The sequence below is a fragment of the Symphalangus syndactylus genome, chromosome 8 (assembly GCF_028878055.3).
Source record: "Symphalangus syndactylus isolate Jambi chromosome 8, NHGRI_mSymSyn1-v2.1_pri, whole genome shotgun sequence".
In the NCBI taxonomy this organism is placed as follows: domain Eukaryota; kingdom Metazoa; phylum Chordata; class Mammalia; order Primates; family Hylobatidae; genus Symphalangus; species Symphalangus syndactylus.
In genome coordinates, this window is record NC_072430.2 from 141,238,202 (window position 1) to 141,263,883 (window position 25,682).

General features: G+C 47.6%; 1 long non-coding RNA gene across 1 annotated transcript; it reads right to left on the reverse strand.

Annotated features, from left to right (window-relative positions):
- On the reverse strand, positions 1–25,443 carry LOC129487299 (uncharacterized). The gene is made up of 3 exons (XR_008659285.2): positions 25,291–25,443; positions 20,348–20,548; positions 1–377 (listed from the first exon to the last, which is right to left on the reverse strand). It is a non-coding gene; the product is annotated as an uncharacterized lncRNA (long non-coding RNA).
- Between the last annotated feature and the right edge of the window lie 239 nt (positions 25,444–25,682).

Below are 25,682 nucleotides of genomic sequence, written 5' to 3' on the forward strand. Positions count from 1 at the left end.
TTGGAGCCACCTGCTCAAAGTTGAAGGGTAGCTAGCTACTTGTAGGCCCCTCAAATTCATTCATTCATTCATCACACCGTCATTAAGCTCCTGCTTGGGAGCAGTTGACATGGAGAAGAAGGAAGCCTGGAAATCTCTTCTTGAGGAGACAGACAGACGACAGCTCTCCTTGTCTGCAGCTCTCAGTGTGGAGGTTTCCTGGAGTCATAACCCATGTCTGCTTGTTCTTCTTCCTCTACAGTCTCCCTTGTGGGGAATGGTTATCCTCTTTGACGAGTCAGCTCTCAGCGCAAGACAGAATGACCTCCAAGCCCCCATCTCCCTGTAGGTTTAGCTGCTGTGCAGAACTCCTTGGCTGCCCAGTAGGGAGTTCCCGCCTAGGATGTGGAAACAGAATATGTTAGCTTCCCTTCAGACACGGGGGCACCTGGCCTGCTGCTGAGCATTCCGCAGGCTCCCCTCCCATAACTGTCCCTGGGCTTACTAAGGACAAAGCTGCCACCAACTCACCTGCCTCACTCACCTGGGTCAGGATCCGCCCTCTGTCTCCCTCATTCCCTGAAGTCAATCTCATTGATTCCAGCTCATAAATGTCCCCAGCCCCCGAAGCCTGTTGTCCCCACCCCTAAGGCCACTGCCCAGCCCTTTCCCAGGGGCTACTGCAGCTTCCTGGATGGGGAGTGAGCCCCTCAGCCCTCTGTGGGGACAGTGACCCAGCCGATCTCCACTCTGAGGAGCCAGCCAGGCCAAAGGGGATCTTCCTCCCTTTTCTCATTCTGACTTTGTAAAAAAGAGAGCTTTACTCTGGGATTTACTCCTAGGTCAAGGTCAATGGACTTGGCTTCTGAGATGGCTGGAGCAGCCTTGCCTGAATCAGCCATGGGCCAACATGACCTACTCTGGCCAGTGGCACAAAAGAGACTTGACTGGAGTGACCGGTGTGACTAGGACGTTGCAGGAGGGGCCTCTGTCCCTCACACACAGGGATGTCCCCTCTGGGTGCCTGCAATTCCACCACTGGGATGCTTCTAACTGAGCTACTCACAGCTGCTGCTGGGGAGGGGATCTGTAGCACTGCAGACATTGGATAAAAATCTCCAGAAGGTTGCAAAATGGCAGGCGGGAGAGAGGTCAGAGGAGGGAACAGAGCTGGCAGGAAGGCAGGGCTGAGGGAGAGGTGGATGCAGCCCCCTCACATGGACCAAGCCATCAGTAGGGGCTCCAAGGGTGGCAGTGGCATTGGGTGGGCCTGTGACACAAGAAGTGCTGACTTGGGTGGTGTTCAGTGCCCTTGTGTCTGCCCTGCAGGCTGGTGGCTCCCCTCCCCATATTTGCCCTGGATACTTGATGTCCCCGAAGTCTGAGGACATCGTCATCTGACCCAGTGGCTCAGGCTCCCCTAGGGATTAGCCCAGCATGGATGTTCCTGGCTAATAGTGCCTTACCTCTGAGCCATCCTCAAGGGTCTTTTCTCGTGAGATTCTTAGGAGTAGAAAAATGGCAGATTTCAAAAAGGGCAAAGGAATGTAGACTTTGGTAATCCTGACATGAGATTCTCAATTGAGGCAAGGAAAGAGGAAAGGGGAGTTCCTAAAAATGAAAATAGTGCCAAAGGAGAAGTGCTGATGGAAGGGACTCAAGAAATCCAGTTCCACGGCCCAGGGGTCCTGCAAGTGCCCAGGTTGCAGATGATCCAGAACTGCAGAGGTCCATGGAAAGACCTGGGGAGGTGGGGTTAGGTGGAAGGAGAAAGCTTGTTTTGTTCTGTCTCCTCCAATGAGAAGGATCTCATCCTCCTGCTCCTCTCTGCCCCTCTTCAGCACTCAATCTAAGCTTTCCTTTTTAAGTCTCTCTCCACCCTGACTTCTGTGCAACTGTCCTATTGTCCCTCAGGCAGAAGACACAGCCAGACTTGAACCTGGACCCCACATACCTTTGTAGTTGGATAATTCTGTTATCGCTCATCTATATAAATGGCACAGCCAATGAAAAACATATGAGATGAAGATGCAAAAACATCTCACGGGGCCCTGGCCTGAAGAGGTGCTCAGTGCACAGTGGTCCTGCCTTCTTCTCTCCTCATTCCCCTCCCCTGTGGCTCCTTGGTTCCTCTTCAGATGGCCTTGATGTCTCTTCTCATCCTCTAAATGATGGCTCCTCAAACTATGGCCCTTGGCCCAAATCTAGCCACAACCAAATCTAGCCACAATCTAGCCACAAAATAAAGTTTTAGTGGAACACAGCTACACCCATTCATGTACGTATTGTTGATGGCTGCTTTCCTGCTCCAAAGACAGAGTTGATTTGTGGCAACAAAGACTGTGTGATCCTCAAAGCCTAAAATATTTACTAGATGACCTCTGATAGAAAAAGTTTGCTGGCTCCTGGTCTTAACCTATAAAATTTGGGTACTCCCAAAGTTGCCTTCTTATCTTTTATTCCTTTTTTTCCATACTCTCTCGGTAGTCTCATTGATATTGTGACACCAACTTCGTTTTACCATGTTAATTGCTCCCAAATCTAAACTCCAGCCTTTCCCCAAAGTCTAGGCATACCTTTACAAGGCCTTATTGACTAAGTTCAACAAGCCTCCACTCAAACCCATTATCATTTTTCCCAAATCTGCATTTCTTCTGGATTATCCTAATTTGGTTAACGGCAGCTCCAGTTCCCCAGAATTCAAACCTTTTGCTGAATCACTTGTGCTTTCTGGGTTTTGTTTCTCTAATTTCCTTGACAAAGTATTTATCACTGTCCCTTTCTTCAAGAGGGGAGAATGGTCCTCACAGGGTTGGGAAGTGGGGATATAATGAGCTAATACGTATAAATCATTTGGCACTTGGCAGACACCAAGAAAGGGCTCCTTAATGCTTCTGCATGGCTAGATGGGTGGATATACTGATGGGTGAGAGGATGGATGTGTGGGTGGGGGACTGGATGGATGATGGCTAGTTGAATGGGTGAATGGGTGGATGAGTGTGTGTGTGGGTGGGTGGGTGGATAATGAATGGGTAAATGGGTGGAGGGGTGGATGAGTGTGTGGGTGGATGGATGGGTGGGTAAGTGGATGGATGAATGGATCAATGAATGGGACATGCACCAACTGCCACACGAGGTTTGAAAAGCGTGATGTGATGAAGAGTCTGCCTTTGGAAGCTAATTATGGCACACACTAAGTTTAAGTACATAAAATGGTTGAGAGAGAGCAAACGGAAGAGGAAAGGACCAATGGGAAGAGTATTTCCATATCCCAGGTTAGTAACATCCTGTGTACCACCCAGGATGACAGCAGTGGGAATGGAAGTGAGGGAATGAGCCAGGAAGATGCTGCTGGAAGAATGGACAGTGACCAGTACTGTATCAGGCAGGGTAGGGAGACAAATCTTGGAAGGTACGAGGGACTTACCAAAGAAGACAACAGTGTATAAGCTCTGGGGACCAAAATAACCTACTCCAGAAAAGCAGCAGGTTTAGGGGAAATGGTAAATAGTTTAAGTTCAGACACGTTAAATTTAGTAAACAAGTTCTTATAAGGTTATCATCTGTTCCAAAGTGGTTTAAGGTACCTTACAAAAAATAAGCTATGAAAATAAAGGAAGTTAGGGACCTGGGGCTATTGAGAAGCAAGTTGAAGCTTGTAAAGTTGCTAGAAATGGGCCTTGGACTCTCTCATAGCTTCTCAATAGCAGACAGATCCTGGAGGAGAATCTCCCCCGTCCCGGGGTTTGTGGGGAGGGCTTAGCACGGACTAACGCTTGCAAAGCACTGCGCCCTGGGCAGGCACAGAGAATGGGCTCCATTTTTAAGTGCTCACTATTCTTTATTATTATCTTGACTTTCTTATTTCTACTTTTTAAATTTTATATACGCATTATTTGCTTGATAGAGCGTTAAGATCCCAAGGGGGCTGCGTCTCATTGCCCTACCACACTCATTGAATGGCATAGTTTATGCTGGTGGATGAATGAATCCATGGCCCAGACCCCCTTAGGTTGGCTTCTTTCCGCAAATCGGATTCTCCTGGCATGTAAGTGACGTTCCTGCCATGAGAAGAGCCCAGCAACAGCTCGGTTCCAAGCAGACCCCAGCCCATCAATCTTCCCACCCGCAGCATGTATTACACAAGGCTTGGCATGTTCTGCCGTCAGGAGTGGGTTGCTGGGAGCATGAATGGAGGTTCTGGGGCAGGAGAAAGATTTACAAAGTATGCCGAAGGTTTTATTTAGTGTGAAATAATTTCTCACTTTATTGCCGGGTGTTTTTTTCCTTAGTGTAAGCACCCAAAGCCATGCTTAATTTAATAATGTATTGCTTAATAATGTACTGTGTTTCCCAGTCATAAAATCTCCTAGAATGGTACTGAAAATTGGCAGATATAAACACACCATATGCTTTCTCTTCAAATCTGGCCATTTTGAATGTCAAAATATTTATTGTTTTATGTGTTTTATTATTATAACTTTTGTATTTCCACTGGAGTATTTTATCATTAAAAATGAGCATAATTTTCCATTTAAAAGATTTTCCAAATCCTCAGAAATACACCTAATTCTATTTTTAGGTCATTTAAAGATATGAGTTTTGAACGGTCAGTATCTGCAATACTTTTATTCTTGTCCAAAATTTTGGGGGGCAGCTTGTGCCTCCTGCCAGGGAGTTGGGGGAGCGATATCCAACCAGCTCTTCATTGCTGTGTGCAGTTTGAGGAATTCCTTTACCATGCCAGAAATGAGGCCTGTGTACTATTACTTGCTTTGCAACGTCTAATTTAGCCCTTGATCTTTGGGGCTGTTGTTAATTTTATGGTTTACACAATTCAAAGTGTCAGGCAACTGTGAAGTGCTTGCTCAGGAAAGAAACCCAGAGCGAGACCACCTCAGCTGCTGAGCTGGCCTCTCTAATGAGCATCCTTAGGGATGCTTCTCGAAGCACGGAGACCCTGAGCAAATATTTGCACAGTTGAATTGCATTTTCTAAGGCTACATATGCAGGTAAAATTCTCTTTCCAAGTCCCTGAGAGACTTATGGGTTCCAGCTACCTGCCTGGGAAGGTAGAAGGGGCCGATCAATTCCCTTCAACTGGCTTTGAGTTGCTCTGCATTCACCCAAGCAAACACATGGAAAGCGTGTAACAGGTGGATCTGGGTCCTGCATGGGATGATTTGAAGAAAATCTCCAGGGATATCTGTTGCAAACACACTCTTTGTGTTGTGGTGTGGTGTGTGTGTATGGAGGGTGGGGGAATATTTAATGGGCTGCTTCTGCTCTAGCCCAAGGTTAGTGTGCGTTAAATCTCAAGAAGGGAAAAATGGGCGGGTCACTGCAGTTTCAAGGTCTAGGAGGGTACCCACATCTCCATCATCAGTCCTCTAAGCCTTGTTATTATTAATACTATTGTTGTTGTTATTGTTATTATTTTAACTTTATTTATAAGATGAGGAAGAGAGCTTTCAGTGGCAGAGGCTGTTAGGAGTAGGTCAGGGCAGAAAGACCTAGGGCAAGTGTCATGGGGAACAGAGAGGAAAGGAACAGGTACCAGCCCAAGGGATGGCTTCATCCTCCCGCTGCCGTGTCTCCTTCTGGAGAGATGGCGAGAAGATGGAAGGATGTAAACAGAGCGTTGGAAGTGACCTTGGGGGACTCTGTTAACCTCCTCAATTTGGAGAGGAGAGAAGCAGGTTCCCACACAGCCCCTGGTTAGGGGCAGAGCAGGACCCTGCCCTTAACCAAGGGCTCTGGCATCTCCTTCTGCAGACCTTGGGCATGTCAGAGAGGGCAGGGCAAAAGCAATTGTGAAGCTCATCCCCTCCCGAGTCTTGTTGCCACAGGAGAAGGCAAGGAAGGCATGAGCTGGGGCTGGCATTTGCCGGGTGTTGTCATGAGTGCTTTCCCAATAGAAGCTTGTTTATTTCTCAAAGAATCATTTGTGGTAAGTGTGACTTGTCCTGTTTTCATTTTATGATTGAGGGAACAGGCAGGGAGATGAATCAACTTGACCAAGGCTAGACAGTTTGCAAGTAATAAAGCCACAGTTTTTGTTTTGTTTTATTTTGTTTTGTTTTGTTTTGTTTTTGAGACAGAGTCTCATTTTGTTGCCTGGCTAGAGTGCAGTGGCATGCTCTCAGCTCTCTGAAACCTCTGCCTCCCAGGTTCAAGCAATTCTCTCGCCTTAGCTTACCAAATAGCTGGGATTACATGCGTGTGTCACCACACCTGGCTAATTTTTTTGTATTTTTAGAAGAGACAGGGTTTTGCCATGTTGGCCAGGCTAGTTTTGAGCTCCTGGCCCCAAATAATCCACCCGCCTTGGCCTCCCAAAGTGCTGGGATTACAAGTGTGAGCCACTGTGCCTGGCCTAATGCCACAATTTAAACCCAGGCTGAATCTAAAACCAGCAGCTTGCAAGACCTCCTATAACTGACATGCCCTTCTAGATGAATATGCAGCCTTGCATAGGACTGGGGTGGCAGTGGTGTCTGGGCAGGTCAGGGAGAGATGGTTGAGGACTGGGTTTTGGAATGGGGATTAAAGGGAAGTAGAGTAACATTCAGTGAGCACCTACTGTGAACATAAATGGGTTTGACATCTCCTTTAATTTCCACAACAGTCCTGCAAGGGCTAGAATTTTCCCATTTTGCAGATGAGGAAACTGAGGCATTGAGATAGACACCTTGCCTAAGGTCACATGACTGGTAAATGATAGAGCCAAGAGTTATATTTAGGAGTGTCTTATTCTAAAGTCCCTGGGTTTTGCCCAGTACCGCGATATGGCTGTGGCTTTCCCCAGTCATCGAACAATGAGGCCTCCTGCCACTCCTTCCAGTTTCGGGCTGGTTCATGCACAGAGGTTGACTCTTTGGATGGACTGTGCCACTCCTCATCTGTCTGGTAATGGCGGTTCCTGTGAGCTCAGGATCTCAACAGTTATTCTTCACAGGAGAACAGAACCCAGGGGTCATGATGGCAAACTGGCTACTCGGGGATGGCCCAGTGCTGGGCTTGGGAACACTACAGGAGTGTCAAAGACAAGGTGAGGGGAGCCATTGATCTAGGGTGAACTTGAATATCTGTCCTTTGGGTAACTCCTGGAGGGAGGGCAGTGTGTGATTTGGTCAAGGGTAGTAGAAAAAGATGTGACTATGAGAGTCAAATCAGGATTTTGTGCCCGTGACGGGACTGTCAGTGGTTTTGTCATGGCGTCTCGTGGCCTATTACAAGGCAGGCACTGCCCAGCAAGCAGGCCAGGCCCATAGAATTTACAAAGCAGTCCTGAGAGAAGGGCTTCTGCTCAAGCAGCAGGGCTGGGGCCAGATGTACGTTTCAGGCCAGCAGGTGCTCTGGTTACTGGAACGTAACTCACGGGGGTTTGGGGTTTGAATGGGAGTCACAGAGGAGCCTGGAAAGCTGTGGTGACTTGGTTGTACTGCAGTGAGGGGCACGCCTCAGAGCCAGGAGTGAGTACAGGAGAGGCAGCAGCATGCAAGGACAGGGTGGGCGTGCAGGCACCGGGACCCAGGACGTCCCATCCCCAGGGTTCTCAGAGCCCTGGGCTGATGCAGTGAGACCTTCGAGTGGTCCATGGTAGAGTATTAAGATGATGCTTCCAGACCAGGGTACATTCAGGCAGAGACTCTGGTGCCAGGAAGACACAATCACCTGGATAAATGTGTTCGTGGCCCAGGCTCATGAACTCAGATGACAACGGCGAGTTCTCTGTTTCTTTCCTTAATAACAAGGGATGTTGGTTGTCTTTGGGTCTGTTTCAGTATTCCAGTAACAAAACAGCTTTATTTAGGACTCCATGAATGAGCCAAATTTTTCCATGGTGTTTCTGTTAGGATATCCATCTGCAGACAATGGACAATGGAATATGATTTGAGTTATCTGTTTTTTCCCACCACTTATTGGCCTTTTGGCTAATATCAAACGTGTATCTTGGTGACTAGAAGCAGAAAGGAGCGTGGTTTTATATGGACATTTTAGCTGACATTTCACTGGATACCTTCAGGTGTCAAAATGAAACAGAATTAACCTCCCTGCCCTGTTCACACATTATAATCACTACCATATTCCCATATTTATGTACACTGCTGGGTTACCATCCCTAGAAGGTCTTAATCAAATGGTTGAAAAAATACATTCTGCTTTAGGTCTGTCAACTGGCCAGTATTTTCCTATTATGCATAGTAATGACGTGAGCCATTGTTAAAGCAAACCTGACCTTTTCAAAGGAAGGCCCAATCAAATGTCATATCCAGTATTCAAAAATGGCCTTGTAAAAGGCATTCTCACAGTGAGAGCAATCTTGGAAGGAACCATTTCCCGAGAGAAGCCAATTTGGTATCCCGTAAAGTCTGTACGAGTTTCTTCCATCAGATTCTATCCTGGGCTTCCAAGGGGATTACAGATTACAAACCCGAAAGAAAGCCTTTTCTTAGATGGAAGAAAAACAAATGAAATATGCAAGATGTTTGTATTTCTAACAGCTAAAATATGTTTACACACACACAAACATACACATATACCCCACTAAGAATATAAACTTTCTCATGAGTGCCTGCAGTCCTGTCTCTTTTCTGTGCTGAGACTTCAGCATAAAAATCAGATTGCATCTGTCACCATTCAGCAGTATGCAGCAGTGAAAGCTCTGGAAATCTCTGCTTCCTTGGAGCCTGCACCAGCTCCTCGAAAGTGACTGTGACCTCTCCCGTGTTCCCTGCCCTCCCTACACTCGGGTCCTCTCTTGGCTCTCCCTCCCTTACCTTTCTGAGGAAGTGGCATGCGTTTACCTCCTGGTGGTTACAGGAGACCCATGCAGGTGTGTCTGTTGGAAAGTGTAGCGAGTGGACTCTTTCCAAAGTGGTAACCTCATCAATCCTGAAAAACAACCGCCCGAATGGACATTTGTGTAGCCCACTTCACTTTGCATAATGACCTCAGGTGCTCTCGGTCTTTTTCACTCCTCAATGAATGCTGAGCTCTTGAAACTGGTCGTCCTCTGAGTGGGGTATTAAAGAAAATGCAATCTCCATCTGTAAACCCAGGGGATGGAGAGCAGAGATGTGCTGTGTCATATAACACAGTTCCTTCCTTGTGCTCTTGACAGCTGCCTCCTGTCTTCTCCTGCCTGCCATCTTCTTCTGGGATTCTGTCCACGTGGCACAGCTAGGGGGCTGGTTATTTTGTTCTCCGGTGCCCTTGCTAATGTGGGCCCCAGTCAGGACATTTTCTAAGATCCACGTCTTCAAAACAGCGTCTCCTGGTCAGAACAGGTCTCACCCAGATGGAGAAAGGAATTCTCCACTTATCCTACCTCCCTGCCCTAACCACCCGCTCGCTCCTGGCACAATTCACTACTCACCCAGTGCCCTCTCTATTTTGAGTCAGGAGAACATTGATAACTTGGATGCACTTACCTATGGTGTGTCCATCTTCCCACACTAGACGACCTTCTTCAGGACACTACTTGTCTAATATTTGGCATTCTACTGAGCACATAGTATGCTCTTTGCTTGGTCTTTATTTATGGAATAAATGAAGAAATGCATTATGTGTGGATGTCTGTGTGACTCCTGTTCCCAACTCTTACAAACTTGGGGCAATTTCAGTTTCATCAGTTGTAGATAGAAATACAATCATATTGCAGGGCTCTTGAAATAGCACAGAAAAGGCCTCACATATGAGGTTGTCAAAAATCCACTCCCTTTCCCGGCTGTCTTCAGCCTCTTGATGTCTTCACATACAGGCCTTTATCATTAGCCACGGTGAGTGTCCATCTTATCTCAGGAGCAGCAACATGTCTCATAGGCTTTGGCATTTCCTTCCTCCCTTGCAAAGACTTCAGCCATCATTTCAGGCACGTGGTGAAGCGGTTGGTTCTTCTGAGCCAACTCCAGGTGAGTTTCCTCAGGGACAGTGAGGTGGGGGGAGGGGGGTGGCAAAGGGTCCTCCCCTTGTCCCCATGAACCTCGCCCAGGGCCTGGGCCACCACAGGCCCATGTCCAGACTGCTCGGGAACTGTGAGCTTTGCCTATAGGTCTGGCCCTCCCACTCCATGACTGTGGTGAGGCCTGGTAGGTCATTGTCATCCCTGGAAGCTGGCTGCTGAGGGCACGAGCCCCCACAAAGGAAGAAAGCGCCCATAAAACCCTGTACACGGACCTGCCCGAGGCAGTGTCTGCCCTTGGGAATGACAGCCATCTGTGTGCTTGGAAGCAAGTTGGGGTGAGACAGGGACAGGGCAGGTAGAGACCAACAGGTGGGGAGAGCAGGTGTATCCTCAGCCTGGATACCTGCTCAGGTCAGGAATACAGTTTACACTACAGCTCAGTGTGCGTGCAGGGACACACACACACACTGTACACACACATGGAATGGAAACAAACGTCTTATAAAAATCACACAAGATACATTCTGATCTCTTCTTTGATTTTTTTTATTCCACTCCAGGCTAGCCTAGTCTATTTCAATTTTTAAGTGTTGGTCATGGCCATCCACATTGAACTGACACCCATCTACATTCATAGTTGAGACCCTCCATTTGCAAAGTGGTGCCTTAAGCAATTGCCTCCAACACCAGTGGGGACTTTTGAGCCCAGATTTCTGGGCATGAAGGTGAAAGTAGGCAGGTGGTTGGGTTTCAGGAACCAGTGTGGACACAGGAAGAGTCAGGACTAGGGTGAGGCAAGAAAGGTGCCTAATTTAGAGGCATACGATTCTCTGCCCTCACAGAATGTGAGAGCAGATCTTTCAGTTTTGTGCCCAAGGCACCTCTCTCCCCTCACCCAGCCCCAGCCCTGGCTTCTAGATGTGATCATCCCATTTTACAGATGAGAACTCTGTCATGGAGGTAACGAAGACTGTGACTGAGGTCCTGGGGCTGAGGCAGGATTCCAGCCCTGGTCTGGCAGACATGAGCCCAAGCTGCTTCCCAGGCATTCTGCATTCTCTGCCCAGCCCTGTGGGAAGTCTCTGAGGCAGGATGCAGGCACATGAACCCCAACTGAACAGTCAGTCCAGGGGAACACTCAACTTACGCGAAGCAAAAAGAAACGGCTTTCAAACATCACTGTGGTACAAAATTAGGACCCCCGACGGATAGAGCGAGTTTCTAAAGACAGACCTGGGTGTGTCGGCTGGGTGGTTTCTTAGAGCACACATCCTATTCCACAGTCTTCGGGCTGGACTGGCTCAGCCCGTTGTGCTTATTAATGGATCCTTTCCCACCTGCCAAGACCTGCAGCATGGTTTGCAGTGGGGAGAATCTGCAGGCCGGCTGGAGCTACTGTCAGTGGTGGAAGCTTCCAGATGCAATAGGGCCCCCATCCAAGCTCAGCTCACCCCACTGTCGCTGTTTCACAACTTAGCACCTCCCAGACTAGAGGTCTAAGTGAGTGAGTGTCTGGGACAGGCTCTTTCTGGAGCCCTGGGACTTGCTCATTTCCTTCCCCTCCTCCTGCACTGGCTCCTTCTGTACTGCTGCTGACTTGCAGGACTGTCCCCCTCTCAGTGAAGCCTCCCTTCTGCACGGCCTCCCTGTCCCCACCAGCTGGGATGCTGTGAGTCCTCTGGAGTCAAGCTGTCTGCCTGGGACAGAGCACGGCCAGCGTGGTTAAAAGAGCCTGAACCTGCATCTGACCCACGGGCTGCCAGGCTCAGATGAGTTCACATAGGAATCACGGCTTAGCCATTGCCTAGTCATCCTTCATTCCATCACCCACTGCTCAAGGACTGGGGCGCTGTCACACGTGCATACCGCACAGCTTCTCAAAGGCCAACCTATCACAGTGTCATGCGGAAAGCAGGCTTGCAACACATAATTGTTGAATTAATAAAGGTCCCATGGGGAGAAAGTGGAGCCCACGGGATAGCAAGTCCAATTAAGAAAATCCAGGGGGCACTGGACTTGGAAGTGCAGAGGGGCCCAGCAGAGAAGCTTATGAATCAGGTCGAGAAGAGAGGGCTGTTGTTCCCTGCTTGAAGGTTGAGAAATTTAGAGTGGATTTAACCTAGATTCAACTTCTGGCTGTGAGACTTTGGTCCATTTACTGAGTCTTTTTCACCTTTAGTTTTCTTATCAGGAAAAAATGGGGACAATAACAGCGGCAGCCTGCAAGGAGTATTTTGGGGATTTAATGAGATGTGAGCGGAAGGCCCATGCGTCATGACGAAGGTCAGCAGTTCATCCTGAAGCCTGGGCTTGCTGTGCTCTTGGCAGAGGGCAGCGGCCCTCCCACACCTCTTTGCAGGTAGCCAGGGACAGAACAATTCAGAGCTCCCCACAGGTGGGCCTGCCCTTCCCTAGAGCACAGCTCTGGGGAACCGGGCTCCGAGCCAATGCCCTCACCTGCACCTGGCAGCCCAGTCTGAAATCCGCTGGTGGCCAAGGTGGCAATGGCCATGACTTGGCTGCACCTTCCACAGCCTGATGTCCACACAGGAGTCCTCACACCAGAGTTTTTAACTCTTCAATGTCTAAGGTAGGCTTTAAAGGCTGGGAAGAGGTACCTCTCCATCTCTCTCACATTCTGTCTGGGGTGCCATACATCAGAATCAGACAAACTTCCTCTCTCTTGGGCATCAATGCCATATTTGCTTAGGGTAGAAAATTAGGGAAATACAGAAAAGTGAACACACACATAAACACAAACATACACACATGAATACACATACACACACACATACATGCACACATAGACACATACACACATGCATACACATACACACATACATACATGCACACACACATACACACATGCATACACATACACACATGCACACACATACATACACACATGCACACGTACAGACATGCACACATACACACGTACACATATACACACATGCATACACATGCACACATGCACACATGCACACACACAGACATACATACACCCACATACACATATACACACCTGCATACACATGCACACATGCATACACATACACACATGCATACACATACACATACACATATACACACATGCATACACATACACACATACACACATGTACACACATACACACATCAGCCATCATATCACTAACAAGAAGAAGACATGTTTAATATTTTGTTTTATTACAATCTGTGTTTTTAAATACATTTTTTCTTATATAAATGAAATCCCTACGTAGGTAATTTTTTAACCTGCTTTGGTTGTTGTTTAACATTAGAACACAAGTGTTTTCCTGTTTTGTCTTGTTTTTTGTTTGTTTGTTTGTTTTGAGCAGGGTCTTGCTCTGTCACCCAGGCTGGAATGCAATATGTGATCTCAGCTTACTGCAACCTCTGCCTCCTGGGTTCAAGTGAGTCTCCTGCCTCAGCCTCCCGAGTAGCTGGGACTACAGGCACGCACCACCACGCCTGGCTGATTTTTGTATTTTTAGTAGAGTCAGGGTTTCACCATGTTGGCCAGGCTGGTCTCTAACTCCTGACCTCAAATGATCCACCCACCTCTGCCTCCCAAAGTGCTGGGACTACAGGTGTGAGCCACCACGCCTAGCCTGCTTTCCTGGCCTTAAAAACATTTGATGAACATACAATTCAATGCTTGAATGCATCATGATCTACATACTCTGTTCCCTGACTTCAGACACAGATTATTTCTAATTTTTCTCTATTATAAATATTGCTGTGATAGATATGAAAATGCGTTTTATATCAAATTCTGCCTATATTTTTCCTGAAAAATATTTTAGCTAGATCGATGTTGCCAAGAAGAAGGGAGAAATAAACTGGTTTTTAAATGTTTTTTCTCTAAAAGAGCACACAGTAAACATTTTTGGCTCAGTGTTCCGTAAAGTCTCCATCACAACTCTTCAGCTCTGCCATCATACCACAAAAACATCCACAGACATTTGGGTGTGGCTGTGTTCCAGTGAAACTTTATTTACAAAAACAGCCAGTGGGCCAGATTTGGCTAGCCAGCCACGGCGAGCTGACCTGCTCTTCCAATGCCAGCCTGGTCCACGCTCTGCCTTGCCACTGAGGTAGCCTCTTTCTTCTCGCCTGGCTAACATCTGCTCTTCCATTAGGTTTCAGTAAATATTCGTTTCCCAGGGAGCTCGTTCCTGAGTCTTTAGAATGGATCCTGTCTTTTAGAACAGTTATCCCAGCTGTAATTAAAGAGATCTTTACAGAGAAAATCATTATCTGCTGATCCCCCTTCTTCATCGGAAATGTCAGTGGCGTTCTTGGCTTTTTTCTTCTTGGGTCTTCCAGGGCCTACCATAGATTTTCCACACAGAGGAAAATCTGATGTATTAAATCATGGGACGCAATGTACTTTTCACACCAACAATCGTGAGGCCCTGAAGGTCAACGCGTTAATCCTCACAACAGGCCCATGAGATGAGAGTGGTTCTCGCTTTTACAGAAGAGCAAATGGAAGATCAGAGAAGCTCAATAACTCACACCAAGTCCCAGGGCCTGGTGAGGGGAACGTTGACCTGGAAAAAGCTGCTGGCACGCTCCGCAGAGAGCTCACTCATAAGACAGGAAGGCACAACCAATGGCCTCAATCCCATCGCCTCACCTGGGGAGGGGAGCTGAGAAGAAGCCACAGAAGGATCGACTCATACTTCCATTTACTAGGCTTGGTCAGATCAAGGAGGCAAACTTGGCCTAGCTTTTATGCAGCCACTCAGTTTTCTAATCAAATGACTCCATCGAGTTATTAATTTGATCAACAGATATAAATTGAGCCTCCATCAGGTGCCACGCTGAGAATAGTATGGGGAGTGAAGCTGGCTTTCCCTGGTGGCTCATGGAGAGGCAGACATTGAACCATCACACACATGCACACACACGTATGCACACACATTCATGCACACACACGCATGCACACACACGCATGCACACATGCACACACACATACATTCTCTTTCTTTAATTACAGCTGTGATAATTGTTTTAGAAGACAGAATCCATTCTAAAGTCTCCAGGAAGAGTTCTCTGGGACAGGAATATTTACTGAAACCCAACGGAAGAGCAGGTGTTAGCCAGGCAAGAAGAAAGGCGCTACCTCGGCGGCAGGCGATTCATGGACCAGGCCTGGAGTCGGAACAGCAGGTCAGCTTACTATGGTTGGCAGGCCAAATCTGGCCACTCTTTGTTTTTACAAACAAAGTTTGACTGGAACACAGCCACACCCAAATGTTTGTGGATATATTTGTGGTATGATGGCAGAGCTGAATAATTGTGATGGAGACTTTACGAAACACTTAGCCTCAAATGTTTACTGAGAGGTCTTCTAGAGAAAAAGTTCAAACATCCCAGCTCTGGAGAAATAGGATAAGGTGGCTGGGGCATGGTGAGAGAGGGGCCATCGGTGTGACCTTATGGGCCTCAGGGACCACAGGAGAGAGTTGGATATGGTTTGGATTTGTGTCCCTACCCAAATCTCATGTTGAATTGTAATCCTCAGTGGTGGAGGTAGGGCCGGTGGGAGGTGATAGGATCACGGGTGTGGGTCCTTCATGAATGGTTTAGCGCCATCTCTCGGTGCTGTTCTTGGTGACAGTGAGTGAGTTACTGTGCTATCTGGTTGTTTGAAAGTGTGTAGCACCCACCCACCTTGCCCTTGCTTTTGCCGTGTGAGTTATGGTTCCCCCTTTGCCTTTCTTATGATTGTGAGTTTTCCTGAAGCTTCCCCAGAGGCTGAGCAGGTGCAGGCACCATGGGTTCTGTACAGCCTGCAGAACTGTGAGCCAATGAAACCTCTTCTCTGTATAGATTACCCAGCCTCTGGTGTTTATAGCAATGCAAGAATAAACTAATACAGTACCCTTCCTGAGAGATACGAGAGAGCCATTGAAGGTTATGAGCAAACCAGTGAGAGGACAGGTTTATGTTTGTTTGTTTGTTTTTCTGAGACGGAGTCTCTCTCTGTCACCCAGGCTGGAGTGCAGTGGCATGATCTCAGCTCACTGCAACCTCTGCCTCCCCAGTTCAAGTGATTCTCCTGCCTCAGCCTCCCGAGTAGCTGGGATTACAGGTGCCTGCCACCATGCCCGGCTAATTTTTGTATTTTTCTTTTTTTTAGTAGAGATGGGGTTTCGCTATGTTGGCCAGGTTGGTCTCGAACCCCTGACCTCAAGCGATCTGCCTGCCTCAGCCTCCCAAAGTGCTGGGATTACAGGAGTGAGCCACTGAGACTGACCTGATTTATATTTTTTTAAAATTTCATCTTTGACATAAGAGTCCCTGATACTCAGCTTTAGGCTTGCTTTTCTTGATTTATAGTAGTTCTTAATAAATATTTGCTAAATGAATGAACTAATCTTAGTTAAAGTTTTAGGTGACATTCAGATACAATGGAAACACAGTAATATCATGAAGTTCTTGATTATATTATATTTTTACCTCAAGTTGTCTCTTTTCAGAAAGCATTCATCCTGTAAATAAACAAACTATTCTCAACTGCTTTCTATTAACACTTTTTACAATTAATTGCTGTCCTTTTTGGTAGTGATATTCTAGTTCAATAATTTAGCTCAAAGCAGATTAGCTGTACAGAGGGCAGGGTTATCATGATGATTGCCTTGTTTTTATTTATTTATTTATTTATTTATTTATTTATTTATTTATTTATTTGATATACAGTCTCACTCTTTTGCCCAGGCTAGAGTGCAGTGGCACCATCTCAGCTCACTGCAACCTTCATCTCCCAGGTTCAAGTGATTCTTCTGCCTCAGCCTCCTGAATAGCTGGGACTACAGGTGCATGCCATCATGCCCGGCTAATTTTTTTGTATTTTTAGTAGAGACGGGGTTTCATCATGTTGGCCAGGCTGGTCTCGAACTCCTGACCTCAGATGATCCACCCGCCTCAGCCTCCAAAGTGCTGGGATTACAGGCGTGAGCCACTGTGCCTGGCCCGATGATTGCCTTTTGATTTTGCTGTGCTGGGTTGCTGCTGCCGTGAAGCCCAGTTCCCCAGCTGAATTGGGCATCAGTCCTCAATGTAGAGCTTCCCAAGGATGCCAGGCCCAATGGGTCCATTTGCTTACTAGTGTCAGTTGACACTTACAGGTCAGAGCAAAAGTGTTAGTTCCCTCCTTGAGCAAGGTTGTCCTGACCAGAAGATACACGAACATCCCAATATGACCATCTGGTCAACCTGACAATTAACTGCCCCTGCTGAAGCAAGTCCTGGGGGCCAAGGGGCTGCTCCCTGGCCATGCCCACGCACACGAACACAGACCCATGCACACATTCCCATGTGCACACACTTGCACGCACGTGTTTACCCTCACTCCTAATCACTTGTGTTCCAGTGGTCAGTGTGATGGTTAATTTTATGTGTTAACTTGACTGAGCCATGGGGTAACTAGATATTTGGGCAAACATTACTCTGGGTGTATCCGTAGGGCGTTTCTGGATGACAGCCACATCTGAGTCAGCAGAATGAGGAAAGCGGATGGCCCTCCCTTGTGGGTGGGCCTCCGCCCAGCAGCTGAAGACTCGGCTAGATCAAAACGCTGAGTAAGCAGAAACTCCTCCTGCCCAACTATTTGAGCTGGGCCATGGGCTGTTTCCTGCTTTTAGACTCAGAGTGAAACACCAGCTCTTCTTAGGTCTAAGCCTGCCAGCTTCGGGACTTGGAACTACACCATTGGCTCTTCAGGGTCTCCAGCTTGCTGACTGCAGACGTTGGGGCTTCTTGGCCTCTATAATTGAATGAGCCAATTCCTTATAATAAATCTCTCTCTCTCTACACCACACACACACATACACACACACACACACACACACACACACACAGTTGGTTCTGTTTCTCTGAAGAAATGCGGTGTATTAGATGAAGAAATACGGTGTATTAGATTAGTCAGTATATATAAACAATGGGATAGAGGCATAGATATGGATACATATTATTATGGGAATTGGCTCATGAGATGATGGAGGTGAGGAAGACCCACAGGAGACCATCTGCAAGCTGGAGAACCAGGGAAGCCTGGTGGCCTAGTCCGGTCCAAGTCAGAAGGCCTAAGAACCTAGGAACTGAGGGGGTAACTCTCCGTACAAAGAGTCCTGGAGTCCCAAGGTCAGGGAACCTGGAGTTCTGATGACCAGGGGCAGGAGAAGATGTGTGTCCCAGATGCAGAGACAGAGAATTCGCCTTTCATTGGCCTTTTGTTCAATCTGGGCCCTCAGCCCACTGGAGGGTACTACCCACATCCTGTGAGGATGGATCTTCTTTACTCAGCTTGGAATCAAATGCTAGCCTCTTCCAGAGGCACTTCATAGACCATCCGGAGATAACACTTTACGAGCCAGCAAAGAATCCCTTAACCCAGTCAAGTAAGCACCCAAAATTAACTCTCTGAAGCAATCAGTATTTTCCAAACATGACTCAGCAATTCCACCTTCCCAGTTAGCTTACTCTCTGCATTATAATTTCCGTCTTCCTTTAAATTGACTTTTTTTTTTTTTTTTTTTTTTTGAGACAGAGTCTTACTCTGTTGCCCAGGCTGGAGTGCAATGGAACGATCCTGGCTCACTGCAACCTCTGCCTCCCAGGTTCAAGTGATTCTCCTGCCTCAGCCTCCCAAGTAGCTGGGATTACAGGTGCCTGCCACCACGCATGGCTAGTTTTTGTATTTTTAGTGGAGGTAGGGTTTCACCATGTTGGTGAGGCTGGTCTCAAACTCCTGACCTCAAGTGATCCACCCGCCTTAGCCTTCCAAAGTGCTGGGATTACAGGCCTGAGCCACCGTGCCCTGCCTGACTTATTTTCATAATACATTATGTTAAAATGGGACCTTACTATCACTGCTTCTCCTTGAAAGCCACCATCATTTACCACGAATAAAGGCCAAATCACGCTGTCACCCTTAGGGTAGTTTCTGTGACCTGCCTCGTCTCAACCTTCGAGGCCTGCTCGTTCTCTCTGCTAAACTGAGAGATAAGCCAGTGCAGGATGTCAAAGGTGGAGGCGGCAAAGACAGAGACAGAGGCTATAAAGTTCTCACTGTGTGATTTACGACTCGATGGCTTGCACTTGTCCCACATTGCAGAACAGTGGCTGATCCCTGGGGTCAGACCTGCCCCTGTCCCTGGGCGCTGACCGATAGCTCAGCTTCCCTTAATGACCGAGGTCAAGAGAAGGCCGGGGAGTGGTTCTCAAGCCTTATTTTACTGAAAAATCACCAGGAGAGTTTGGTAGAAATGCAGCTCCTGGGGCAGAGGAAAGAATCTCCAGAGGTTCTGATTTGGGGAGAAGTTGAGAAGTGGACACGTTTACAAACATCCAGGTCATTCTTGTGCAGGTGGCTGCAGCCTGTCCTCAGAGACACAGCAGGGGCTTGGACAATGAGGGTCTGGTTTGAGCACAGTCTTTCTGGATGAAGGCCTCCAGCCAAACAACAATAAATAGCTCTCAACCAGCCTGAGACAGAGGTCTGGCTTCATTCACACCACCGTGGTTTAGAAAAAAATCTATGCACTATAAATGTGCACACAATTCTATCAGCTTATAAGAATGATTTTGGTTTGAGGCACTTTATTGCCAGATTCCTGGAATGAGAAGTTGGTGGATGTTTACTCAGATCAAAAAAGAGTTCAGTAAAATATAAAATGCATTTAATATTCACTCTGGGTTAGAGGGTACGTGCCAGCTGCCTTCTGGGACAGCAGCTACGTTCAGGCAGAGAGAACTCAGAAGTTCCCTGCTCACCAGGAATCCTGAACAGCAGTTCATTTCCACTTTCTGTGGGGGGGCTTCACAGTAGCTCCAAGAAGATAATGTCCCTCTCCCACTCCCTGGAAGTGTATTACCTTACATGGCACAAAGCGTGGTTCGGTGAAGGGTCTTGGCCCTTGAGCCTAATGTAATGGCAAGTGTTCTCGTAAGAACAGAGTAGAGGGAGTTCATACGAGCAGAAGAGAAGGGGCCATGGGCTGGTGGCAGGGAGGGGGCGGGACAGGGACTGGACTGGTGCTGTTTCCAGCCTAAGGGTCCCTGGAACCACCAGAAGCTCCAGGGAATTCTTTCGTAGGCCCTCTGGAGGGAGCACAGCCCTGCCACCACTTTGATCTCAGACTTCTGGCCTCAGAACTATGAGAGAATAAATTTCCGTTGTTATAAGCCACCAAATATGTGGTAATTTGTTACAAATAGCAGCCTCAGAAAATGAATGCACCTCCTAGAAGGACTCAGGAATGGAACTCAAGGAGCTGTGGATGTGGCTGTCTATAAATAACACAAACTCTTGGTTCTCCACAAAGAGGGTCAGACAGACTGAATGGCTGTGTTTCTCGTGGAATATGGATGCAGGTGTACACACACACACACACACACACACGCAGTGACTTTGCTACAAAGATACGGGTTCTGTGCTGTCACCTGGGCAGGCCTGGCTAAGCAGGCTGTGCAGCCATGAGTGGGTAACCCCCTGTGCTTCTTCACGGCCTGCCAAACGTAGGGTACTTTCCTCTGCCCCAGAGAATGCGCAGTCCTGCGGGGCACCTCTCTTCTCAGACTCCAAGAGGCCTTTGGGGCCAGGCAATGGGGTTGGCTGTGCTCTCAGGGAAATTCAGAGCAGCGCTGCCCAAAGGAAATACAGTGTGAGCCCTATACCCGACCTTACATTTTCTAGAATCCAAGCTTTAGAACTTTAAAGATAAGGGTGAAATTAACTTGAATAATATATTTTATTGGTATCAATGTATCCAATATTATTTTCACAGGTACCCTTTATGGGAATTACGTGTGAAATAGTTTACCTTGTTCTATTATGTTGACTTCTAAATTGGGCACGTATTTTACACTTTCAGAGCATCTCAGTTTGAGCATGGGCGTTCCCAGTGCTCACTAGTCACACAGCCAGTGGCCTCTGTGCTGGAACACATGAGGTCAGTGCTCAGGGGACTGAGAAGGCAGGAGTTGGGCCTCAGGGGCTGCTGGGCTCCCTCTGGTACCCCTTATCTCTGGTATTTGATTTTCGAGGCCCCTGACGGCGATCCCTTGCTAATCCTTCCAAGGAGGCTGGGCTGTGTGTGCGTTCATGTGTGGTTGTGGTTGGCGGCTGGGTCCGTGCATCTGCAAATGGGGGAACAGTGTCCTCAGGAAGTCATAGCCCAGATGAGAGAGCAAGGCAGACACCACGGCTATGATGCTGGCCATGGTCCAGAGAGCTGAAAAAAATTCCCATCAGCTCTGAGTGAATGCCTGGGGGGCTGCGGGAATGGAGCTGGGTTGTGGTCTGGAGTCCTTAAATCATGGAATCTTCCAGAACAAAATCTCCCCATGTTGCATCAGTTAGTGAAAGCCCTGGATAGTCTAGCATTGAAGTATCTTTAGGGAGAAAATGGGAGGAGAAATAGTTTCACCTCATTTTGAATGGAAAGTTAATTGCTTTTTGGAAAGTTGTTTTCAGCCAGATGAGGACCACACAGAGGAAAAATAAAACACACACACACACATTGCCCGCAGATGGGAGTTTAGCCAACAGTGACGATAGCTGTCTGCTTCTCCGAGTCTGATGGACACTGAGGGCAACCCAAGGCAGGGCCATTGTTTACCCTGACAGCTTAACAGCAGGCTTGAAGAGAGGGGAGGCTCCGATGGCAGTGGGGAGCTGTGAACACTTAATCCGTCACAGAAACTTCGAGGGAATCAGGCGCCGTGGAGCCCAGACCGGCCAAACCTTTAATTGTTGGGCAATTCGCTGTCTCGGCTGCCCTCATCTGAAACTGTTAGATGCCAGCACAGCACATCGGGCAAGGACCTGCCATGTGGGAGGGTGCGGGCACCTCCGTCCCCGCGAGACCTGGGACATATGATGGATATTCACCTGTCCACCATGCTTGTCTCATTTATTCAAATTAACTGGTGCCCAGAGCTGGAAAGAAATGAATCCGGACTCAGACAAAGATGAATTGCAGTAAAAATGGAAATTACAATTCAGAAAACTAATATCGTCAGGCCACTGGGATTTTATTAGCTAATCAGGGCTATGATATTGGACTTCTGAAAATGTTGCTTTGATTAAATTTTTGCCTTGTATCCACAAGGACTTGTCAGGATATGTGTCTAGCGATGCGGGGTGGGAGTAGCATAGCCTGTGAGGAGCTGCCAACACCCTTTTCCTTCTCTTGTGTTTTTGTTTTGTTGCCCAAGTACATCAACTTCTTGAAGTTGACAATGCTTGAAGTTGTATTAGACCCAAAATGACAAGCCACCACATAAGACCACGGTCAAGCATTATTCAGATTTCTCAGGATGGCTACCCATCTTGCAGCAGGTATTGGGGTACTGTAGGCCCCTGGGCAGTGAGCATGCAGCGTGTGAAAGGAAACAGCATGGCCGTTAACTTGGGATGCTCTTGCAGCTCCCTGCATCGTTATCTTGTGCATTCTCTGAATTGCTGATATTCAGCTTTTTCCCTTTGGCTACATCTTTAGCACCTTGACTCCTTGACTCGGGTCATCCACCACAAGCTCTGGCCACTCCATCCTCACCACCCCTACAGCATCAGAACTGACCTTGACCTGCACCCCTTGTGTCTCTAGAAAGGATCTTGCCAGCCCAGGCTCCTAAGCCTGCGCTATCCAACTCGCGTCCGTCTGAATTCGGTGAGGGGGTATCAAACCATTCCCTGCAGAGTCTCTGTACCTGAGATCCTCCAGCACAAGTGGTGTCTTTCAATTTCTTTCCAGGGCTTCCCAGCAAGTAGACTCTGCTAGAAACCCATTGTCTAACTAGCAATGTAGATATTTAGGGAGCAGTGCCTGGGAGCAACCCCCAACCACTGAGGAAGGAAGACAATAGATGATGGCCCCTTAGCCTGAATCCCTGGAGGGGTCCTTGCAAGGGTCTCAGGTGGGATTGAGTTCTCCCTGTCCTTGGTGAGCATCTTAGTAACATACACTTATATTGGCTTTCCTTCCTCTTCTCACTCCCTCTGGTCTTTTGCTCTAGTTCCCTGGGATCATCTCCATGAAAATCTAGATGTTCATAAGTGCTTTACTTCAGGGGCTTTTATGGAGGAGTCAGGGGATAGAGAGGCAAGCCCGCCATCTGCTAAGTCCCAAGTCTCACCAAGAGTGTGAAAAACAATGATAGCACATAATTATTGCACACTTCCAAGATGCCAGGTACTGTGTAAAGTGCTTTGTAGGCATTATTTTATTTAATTCTCACAAATATTTTACATGGTAAACACTATTTTATCCCCATTTTACAGGTGAGGAGACTGAGACTGAATCAACGGAGAAGCAGAGGAACTTGCCCAACCAGGTTCCATGGCTCAGACTTGGTAAAACTGGGATTTAATTCAAGCAGGCAGAATTTGGTCTGACCATGGAAAACACTGCCTCCACAATTAGTTAATTAATTTTTTTTAAGATAAATGAATTTGCTTTGTGCTGCTTGAACTTATGAGGCTTTCAGTTATCTGGGAATAATGGACCAAAAAAACCAACCAACCTAACAACAATGGGAGTTACAGGGCACACTGTTGCCTTGAAATGCTGAGCGGTCTCTGAGACTCTGTAATTCAACCTTCTGCCTGAAGATAGCGAGGATCAGAAAACAAGGGTGGCAGTGGAGCTACATTAATTTGAAGGAAGAGTTGGCCCGTTCAGTGCCCTTAGTCTTGTCATTTTTTAGGATAATTGGAAATGGATTGAAACCCAGAGAGCCCAGACTCCCCGCAGGACGTGTGCTTCCTCCTCAGGCAGCATATTAAAGGCCCTCCTGCATTCTTTCCATGTAATTTGATAATGCTGATAAAATCATTTATCATCCCGTGAGCTGCACTGACTATCTTATTAGAGAATATAACTGGAGGCTCTGAATGTGGCTGATCCTGACATGCCTTAATTAGGGCTTAAAAAATATGGGCATGGGTTTCTGTTGCAAGGTGGGTACGTAACTTGTGAGCGTTTAACTCCTCCCTCCCCTTATTCACATGCATGATCAAAGAAATGTGAGAAAAGGAAAAGTTCTGTATCTTCACTGGAAAATAGAAAGGCTGCCATCAACAGGCTGAAAATGATGAGGAATTTCTGCAGATTAGAGGGACTAAGATGTCTACAACATAACAAAGCAGAATTCCCACCGGACATCCCCAAACCCTGGAACGGTTGTGTCTTCTTTAAAGTCTATGGTTGCACTGCAACGTGTCTCAAAGTTTCACCTTAGGATCACTGCGGTGTAATCATCTGATTACAATGATGACCAACCTCAGGAGTATGGCCTTCCATGCCAGAATCCTTGGAGGGTGCTCAGGAATCTGCATTTGCCTGAAGTTCCCCAGGGATTCTATGCACAGACAGGGCAGCCTCAGCAACGCGATACACAGATTTTCTTATCGTAAGGTGACGCAAAATGCCAGGCTTTGAACACACACGTTAGCAGAAGAAAGACTGCCAGAGGCCAAAGCTACTCATTTTGAGCTTTTCCATTTCATTCTCATAGTGGCCAATGGACATGGTGGCCATTTAAAAGATTTCTGGGCTTCTGAAATGCTGTTTCCCTTCCTGCTGAGGTTCTCCTACCCCCAGAAATTGACAAGAGCCTGCACACACTCCTGTCCGTCCTCTGTCACTGGGCCATCTTACCTGTGGTGTGGATGACAGCACACCTGCCAGGCCATTCCCGGCTTGACTCTCAGCTCACCCTGCCACCACTGATCATCTCCCCTCACCAATGCCAGAAAAACCCATCTGAAAGGCACATCTCTTCTAGCACACAGGGAGAATCAGAGAAGCAGGAAGGAACAACATGCCCTGCAACTCCCTTTACGCTTCTTTGTTGACTTGTCCCGAATGAATTGAGGAAAGTGCCATCGTTGTTTGGTTGTTTTGGTCCATCATTCCCAGATAACTGAAAGCCCTCTAGCTGCATGTAGTTCCAAGATCAGTCTCATTTTAATAAATAAAAAATCCTGTAAGTTGTCATGTCAAAACTTTGAAAGGTTTCCATCCAGTTTAGAGCATCTTCCCTCTCTCCAGCCCCCAGCTTCTGGCTTCCAGGGCTGGAGAGAAGTGAGCAGCTGATGACTCGCCTCTTCCACCTCTGGTGTGGCCTGGGCCTGCTGTCACAACTGTCCCGTGGAAGGGCCTGATAGTGCAAGGACTTGGTGCTTACTGTTCTGGGCAATGCCTTTGGAAATTTTCAGAGCTCTGTCTCAGGTCTTGGGTTCAGGACAAAGTCACCTACTTCTTATCAAAACCCAGCACCGCTTCCTTTCCTTTTCGGGATAAACCCAGTATGTCCTTCTACCCTGTCCCCACCATTGCCAGAGCCTCGCCCAAGGTCTTCAGGCCCTTGTTGTCCTGTACCTGCTGCTCTGTCACTTGCTGTTTCCTCTGGGTGGAACACTTCCTGCATCTCCGGCCCCTGGCTGGCCACGCCCATCTGTCCACGTCCCATTTATCTTCCAGGCCTCTGTTAGATGTCCCTTCCTTGAGGAGGCTGCCCACCTGGGCAAATGCCCTCCAGTGTGCTCCTGAAGACCCCATAATCCGCATCATAATGCTCGTCCTGTTACAGCCACTGAGTCTCTCCTGTGCAGAACCGTAGGATCGTTGCCAAGCACAGAATCATAATAAGGACCTAAAAAATAATTGCCAATAGAATGAATTAAAGACACGATTCTACAGCCCTGAGCAGCAGCACCAGGCAGGCAAGCCGTCATTCAGCCTGTCTCAATAGGCCTATGTGGAGCTGGGTC